We start from the raw sequence: 6,992 nt of genomic DNA on the forward strand, positions 1-6,992 counted from the left end.
CCCATAATTCCAATATGATAAGAATTTCTGTTATCTCGTCTATTCATGGAATTCTAATTGTAATGGGAATTCCTCTTTTAACATTTAATTATTTCTCATAGGTAAATAAATTTATCTAAAAAAATCTATCATTAAAATTAAATGAATTATCTCATAATTCCAAAATGATAAGAAATTCTCTTTTCTCATCTAATCATGGAATTTCAATTGTAAAGGGAATTCCTCTTTTAACATTAAAAATTTATTCCTTTACTACCATTCATCAATTAACTTCAATAGCATTCAAAAGCCATTTCAATTAAGCTTCTCAAGCTTGAGAGGGGTTGAGAAGAGAGAAACATTGAGAAATTATGAAAAAAGATCAAAATTCACACTTTACCTTACAAATTACTTGATTCTTTGATCATGGTAGAGGCCCCCAACCAATCAATTGGTTTGGTATGTTGATGGAGCCACCAATGGAGATTGAAGAAAGAGAGAAGCTCCAATTTCTTCAATTTGGAGAGAATTTTAGAGAATAGTAAAAATTATCATTATTTCAGCAAAACTCTCCTATTTTTTTACAAAGTCTCAGGTTCTATTTATAGGAGAGAGAGAGAGGCTCTAACCAAAACCAAATGATTTCTAGAATTTTTGAGATTTCAGTTTGGTTGAATTTGGACCAGATTTGGACCTAGTTTGGTTCCTTTTTTATTCGGTTTGAACCAAGAGAGAGGAGAGATAAAAATATCACATTATTTTTTAGTTTAAAACTCATTCAAGCATGTGAAGTAGGCACCTCCTTGAAGGGATCCCCTTTCTTCCTTACACATGTGTCAAAATGGAATCATTATACCCAAAATATCTCATTTTTTTAGTAATACTCATAGTTTTTTACTAATAAACCTTGTACATAGTCAACTTTTCATCTTATGTGGACATTTACTCATTTTTGGGTATTTTTCTTTTACAAATTGGATTTATCTCCTTCCCACACAAGGATTAATCTTATTGGCCCATAGGAACCTTAATTGGACCATAATCCAAAAATTTCTGAAAATCTAGACCCTTAGGCTATGGTCCTTTATACCCATTTCCAATTAATTCCAATTGCACATTGGAAAGTTCTTTTTGAATTTCTGTTTTAGGGAAATTTATTTTAGACACTAGGAGGATTTTTATATCCGAAAATATCTCAATTTTGGACTACCTCTCTCTAGATATTTTCTCTCTCTAAGTCAAAACAGGGTAAAATAGAATCTTTCTTTTATTTCAGAGAGGGGAATATATGATCAGAAGGGGAGGTTCTTACACCTGCACACCTCAAAAAGCAGGAGGGAGGAATCTTACAATAGATGACATAAAGTTCTAATACATGGTTAGCAAAATGATCTCCATCTTCACGCCACTGCTCAATCCACCATCCATATGACACCTCAATCGGTACCCTCTATAGTGCAACACCTCAATCGGTGTACCCTTGTATATCTCATGCAATATGACACCTCAATCGGTACCCTTGTACATCTCATGCCATACAACACCTCAATCGGTACCCTCATATGGTCCGATAACACCTCAATCGGTACCCTTGTACATCTCATGCCATACAACACCTCAATCGGTACCCTCATATGGTCCGACATCTCATTCGGTACCCTCGCACATCTGGGTACACGTACTCATAGACGTAATCCACGTTCATTAAATAATTAATTGAACAAATCAATTAATCCTAATGTTTTCATAAGATATAGGTAACCATAAAATCAAATTGCACGTACCAACAAGCACGACACACATGGGCATCCTCGATAAGAATATAATTCCCAGTAAACAAGAGTAATTCTCATATCATATCTTTTCCTACCTTAATGTATTTAGATTATGCAATCCAAGTATTTTAATTAATGGAGGCTAGAAAAGATTTATAATGATCTTTTTTTTAAAATGAAAGTCTTAGATACTTTTGATCTAAAACTAATTGAATATTAGATTTAATAATAATCTTCTAAATCTAATTGATCTAAAGTCTAATTGAATCTTAGAGTTTAAAAGAACTTCTAAATTTTAATTAGTCTTTTATTACACAAGAAAATATTAAATTACAAAGAATATTTTCAAATCATTATTTTTAAAAAAATAAATAAAAGGGTAAGAGAGTGCTTACCATGCTCTTTTGAATATTCGAGTAGGATGAGGTTTTTGCCTTGACTACATTTGAGGTTTTTTTACTTCGATGGTGTCCTATCATAAATCAATTTAGCAAGCTATAGAGATGAAATTTTAACTATTAAGTTTATTTGTTTCATAAAGTATTAAAATAGGAATTAATTGAAAGGAGAGAGAGAGAGAGAGAGAGAGAGAGAGAGAGAGAGAGAGTGAGAGAGAGAGAGAGAGAGAGAGAGTTTTTTCTTGGGGTGAAGGGGTTTTCTAGAGTGAAAGTGTATTTGCCAAGAGCTTTGCCAAAAACCTAAGGCAAACCATAACAAGAATTCAACTTCTAAAAATTAAGTGTAGCCAATTGTGGATTTCTAGAGTGGAAGTGTATTTGCCAAGAGCTGTGCTAGAGACCTAAGACAAACTATAACAAGAGTTTAACCTCTCTGAAAAAAATGTAGCCAGTTGTGGGTTTCTAGAGTGGAAGTGTATTTGCCAAGAGCTTTACCACATCAAAAGAGACCTAAGACAAATTGTAATAAGAATTCAATTTCTCTGGAAAAAACTAAATGTAGCCATAATTAAATTAATAAATTGATAATTAAATTATGAAATCAATAATAAATTAATAATAAAATCATAAAAGTAATAAAAATAATAATAGATTTAATCATAAAACTAATAGATGAAAGAGAGAAGAGAATATGAAATCCAAACAACTTGACACACCATAAAATAAACCAAATTCACAAATTTATAGGAATAGTTGTCCTAACCAAAGCTCTAATATTTTAATAGTTGTCCTGACCAAAGCTATAATATTTAAATAGTTTTCCTAACCAAGGTTGTGATATTTCAATAGTTGTCCTAACCAAAGTTTTGATATTTCAACAGTTGTCCTAACCAAAGTTGTGATATTTCAGTAGGGCATAACTCTCTATTCCAAATTCTACTATTCAGGTTCAAAAAAATCAAGATAAGCTCCATTATCTAACTTTGTACATGTAAATTTCTAGGTCGAATGGGAAAGAGAAAGAAGATGATGATTAAATAGGTTTTTAGCCATGTTAGTTGTGAAAGGACCACTTCTCAATTAAGCCACCCACTTGGATGGGAAACAAGTTAAGATAAAACTTTGATTGGACCTAATTAGTGTGCCTACCTATAACTTAGATATATATGTGTCAAGAAGAAACTAAAAAGATATTTACTATAAAGCAATGTAAGTTAAATCATTGGCAAAAAAAAAAAGAGTTATTGTGTAGCCTGAGTTGTCAATGGTAGAAAAAATGAGGGCACCTTAGCTTGGTACCGTCTTATATGTGAGATATGTATCCCTTTCTTGAAAACACGTATTTTGAAATGGTTTACATACATATTAAGATGTTTTACATGCCTCTCATACGTGAGACCTGTATCCCTTTCTTGGAACACACATATTTTGAAATGGTTTACATACATATTAAGACATTTTGCATGCATGACTAGTTATATGCATGGAGCTCACACGTTTTATGGACAATTCTTTATTTAACTTGTTCTTAGAGGCACATTTTGCATGCATCACTAGCTATATGCATGGAGCTCACATATTTTACAAACAATTATTTATTTAACTTGTTCTTAGAGGCACATATGTCCAAGAACACCCGTGCCAAAGTATGAAGACCCAACCCCCCTCCCCCTATTGAAATTAGAGCAATGTGATGAGCTATGGTGGATCAAATACTAGAATCAACATCATTAACAAGTGATTAGTAAATAATTAAGATGTGATTAGTGAGTAATTAACAAATAGCTTAATGTAGGCATGGATATTCAAAAACCAGCAAATTCTCATTAGGCCAATGCCTCAATTTATAGAGTTTACATCCAAGCATCTAATCCCACTGATTTCTCCTTGATTGACTCCACCTCTCCTAGAATATCTCCACCTCTTTTGCTTAATTCTCTCCACCTCTTCACTTTTCCCAGAATATCTCCACACTTCCTAAATCTTCTCATGCTACCCTTTATTCTCTCCCAATAGATTCTTCTCACCTTTTCACAAGTTCTTTCACATTTACACATCCTCTTTTACAGCCTCTAACCAAGGGCTTAAGTTTCTCTCTTACTTGATAGTCCGTGATGACCAGTGCCTAGCACACCTCCCCTCAAGTGAACTTAGCACACCTGGACCCTATACCAAGTTTCTCTCTTACTTGATAGTCCGCGAGACCAGTGCCTCAAGTCCCTAAACTCATAGTCCTTGACACTCTCTCTCTCTATGTGTCCAAGGCTTACTATAAGTGCCCGCGACCTTGACTAAAGTGCTCACACATACATCCAGGGATTTCATATTCACGTGATCACAGCCTTTTTTCTTGTGATCACAGCTATTGTTCACAAATCTCAATGTTCACAAAATTCACAGTTCTCAAATCCTAGAGGGTGGGATGACCTGGTAACCCACAATTGGCCTGCCGGGCTACAAGTTTGGCGCCGGGCCCGTCGGGCGCGCAGAAGCCCGCCGGGCCTGCCTCCCGGCCCGGCGGGCTATATTGTAGTATAAAAGGGTGGTCCAGGGGGTCACTGTTCACAGAATCTTCCTTGTACTTGGTGTTAGTGGTGCTAGTGTGATCAATTTGAGGTAATTTTTAAGTTGAAAGTGTTGGTGTCATTTAATTTTTTGCAAACGCTTAAGTTTAACGTTGTTTGTGATGCATGTGCATGTGTCGTTAAATGTTAAGAGGCCCGCTGCAGATGGCCGAGTGATTGGCTAGGTCTGCTGATGTGCACTCTTAATATTTAACTTATGTAGAAGTTTTCGTTGTGGCACGGTATCTGCAAATGGTCGGTTTACTGACTAGGTTTGCAGTTACCAAGTTACAATGCGGCTTTGTTTTTGTTAAATGCTTTGAGAGCCCGCTGCAGATGGCCGGTTTACTGGCTAGGTCTGCTGATGTGCGCTCGTAGCATTTGACATGTGTGATGCTTTGCTACTTAGTACGGTATCTGCAGATGGTCGGTTTACTGATTAGGTCTGCTGACACCAAGCTATGTGGTGAAGTTTGTTTTTGTTATTTGGTTTGATAGTCATCTGCAGATGGTCGGTATACTGACTAGGTCTGCTGACGATGTGTCAAAGCATTTAACTTGTGCCATAGTTTTCATCTTAATGCGATATCTGCAAATGGTCGGTATACTGACTAGGTCTGCTGACGTCAAGTTAAGTCGTAAACTTGTGTTTTGTGTTTGTTTTTGACGATGAATGTGATTATTTAGTTTGCATGACATGAGTCATAAGTGTGTTGGATGTAGAAATCTCTTAGTTAGCTTACAAATAGCATTTTTTGTGGTTATAAATGTTGCAACTATTTGTCAATTATATTGTGCAGATTGATGGCGACGCTTGCACTTACTCCTGAAATCAAGAAATCAATTCGTATCAAACTCGTTACCCTCATTAGTTGCTTGTCACCTAATCACATCGAGGGTATTGCGTCTGATAGGAATCGATTTGAGCAAATATTAGGTGAGGTTGTCCGCGCAGTGAAAAATATCCATGTGGGTGCTGATGGAGCAGCCATCAAGCATTTTGTTACTAGCATTGTGGGCAACATGCCTAGATGCGCTGTTGACCTAGGTGACGACAGACCAGCGGAAACAAATGAATCCAAGCTGGAGCACTTCCACACAAAATGGAAGGTAGAGAAAGAGAGGTCCAAGCGTGCAAAGGCCATAGACACCCAAGCTATCCTGAGCAAGAGAGCTGGCAAAGAGCTGGACCGGCCTGCTGATGAACAAGAAGATTTATCATCTGGTGCACGTGAGGTCTCTAAAGGCACCCACTTGCAGCGCACAGAGCATAATACTAACTGCAGCATGACAATTGGGTTGCCTGCAGAGGCCATAATCACAGAAAAGAAGATGGGCTCTGGATCGTATGGCGTTGTACATAAATGCCATATTCAAGGTGTCTCCTGGTTTCCAGAAGGCATTTCTTATTGTGCAAAGCAATTCCTTGGTAGCCGAAGGGCTCAATTGAAGTCTTTTGCTCAGGAGGCTTCAATCGACCTAACCCACAGGGGCATAGTGCGCGCCATTGGCACACAAGGAAGGAGCCATGGATACTGCTCTTCCCCCTCTTTAATGGGGGAAGTCTTGGAGATATAATGGAGTGTGTTCCACCTCCTAAGGGGACCCTCAGAAAGCAGAGCACGATCAACGCCCCTGGAGAGCCCCTGAGCTCGCAGATGTAAGGTCCCCTTGTCCATGGAGCAAGGCATCAGATGTCTTCTGCTTGGCTTGGGTGATTGAAAAGTTTACATTATTTTGTGCTGAGTTTGCAGAAATGACCAAAGTGCCGTGGGTGGGTAAAACTGCCATCCACACAAATTTGATTAAGGAATGGACGGCTGCCTATATGACGCCATCAAAGGAAGATAGGAAGACCATGGCAGATTTTGAGGAGCAATTGAAGAATTTGGAAGTGTCACCTGCTGCATGCTTACGTCCACTATCTGAGATGACACCACACTTATTATAAAGCCTCTTGTAAATGATATGTTTTGGTCAATGGCTATCTATTCCATGACCTGCCTTTAATCGACTGACACTATTTTGGTCCCAATTGTTAAATATTATTTTGATCCCAACTCTCTCTCTCTCTCTCTCTCTCTCTCTCTCTCTCTCTCTGTGTATTTGAAAATAACAAGTTTGCAGTAAATAAACATTGATTTTATAAACTTATACCTAACATCTGAAAATAACTTTAAAGCTATTCCTAAATTAACATTGATTCTATAAACTTAAAGTGTATACATACTTTTTCACGGTGACTGTCCCCTCTGGTTTGCTAAAATGCTATATGC

The sequence above is a fragment of the Cibotium barometz genome, chromosome 18 (genome assembly GCF_041138505.1).
Source record: "Cibotium barometz isolate CiBa-2024 chromosome 18, ASM4113850v1, whole genome shotgun sequence".
Classification (NCBI taxonomy): Eukaryota; Viridiplantae; Streptophyta; class Polypodiopsida; order Cyatheales; family Cibotiaceae; genus Cibotium; species Cibotium barometz.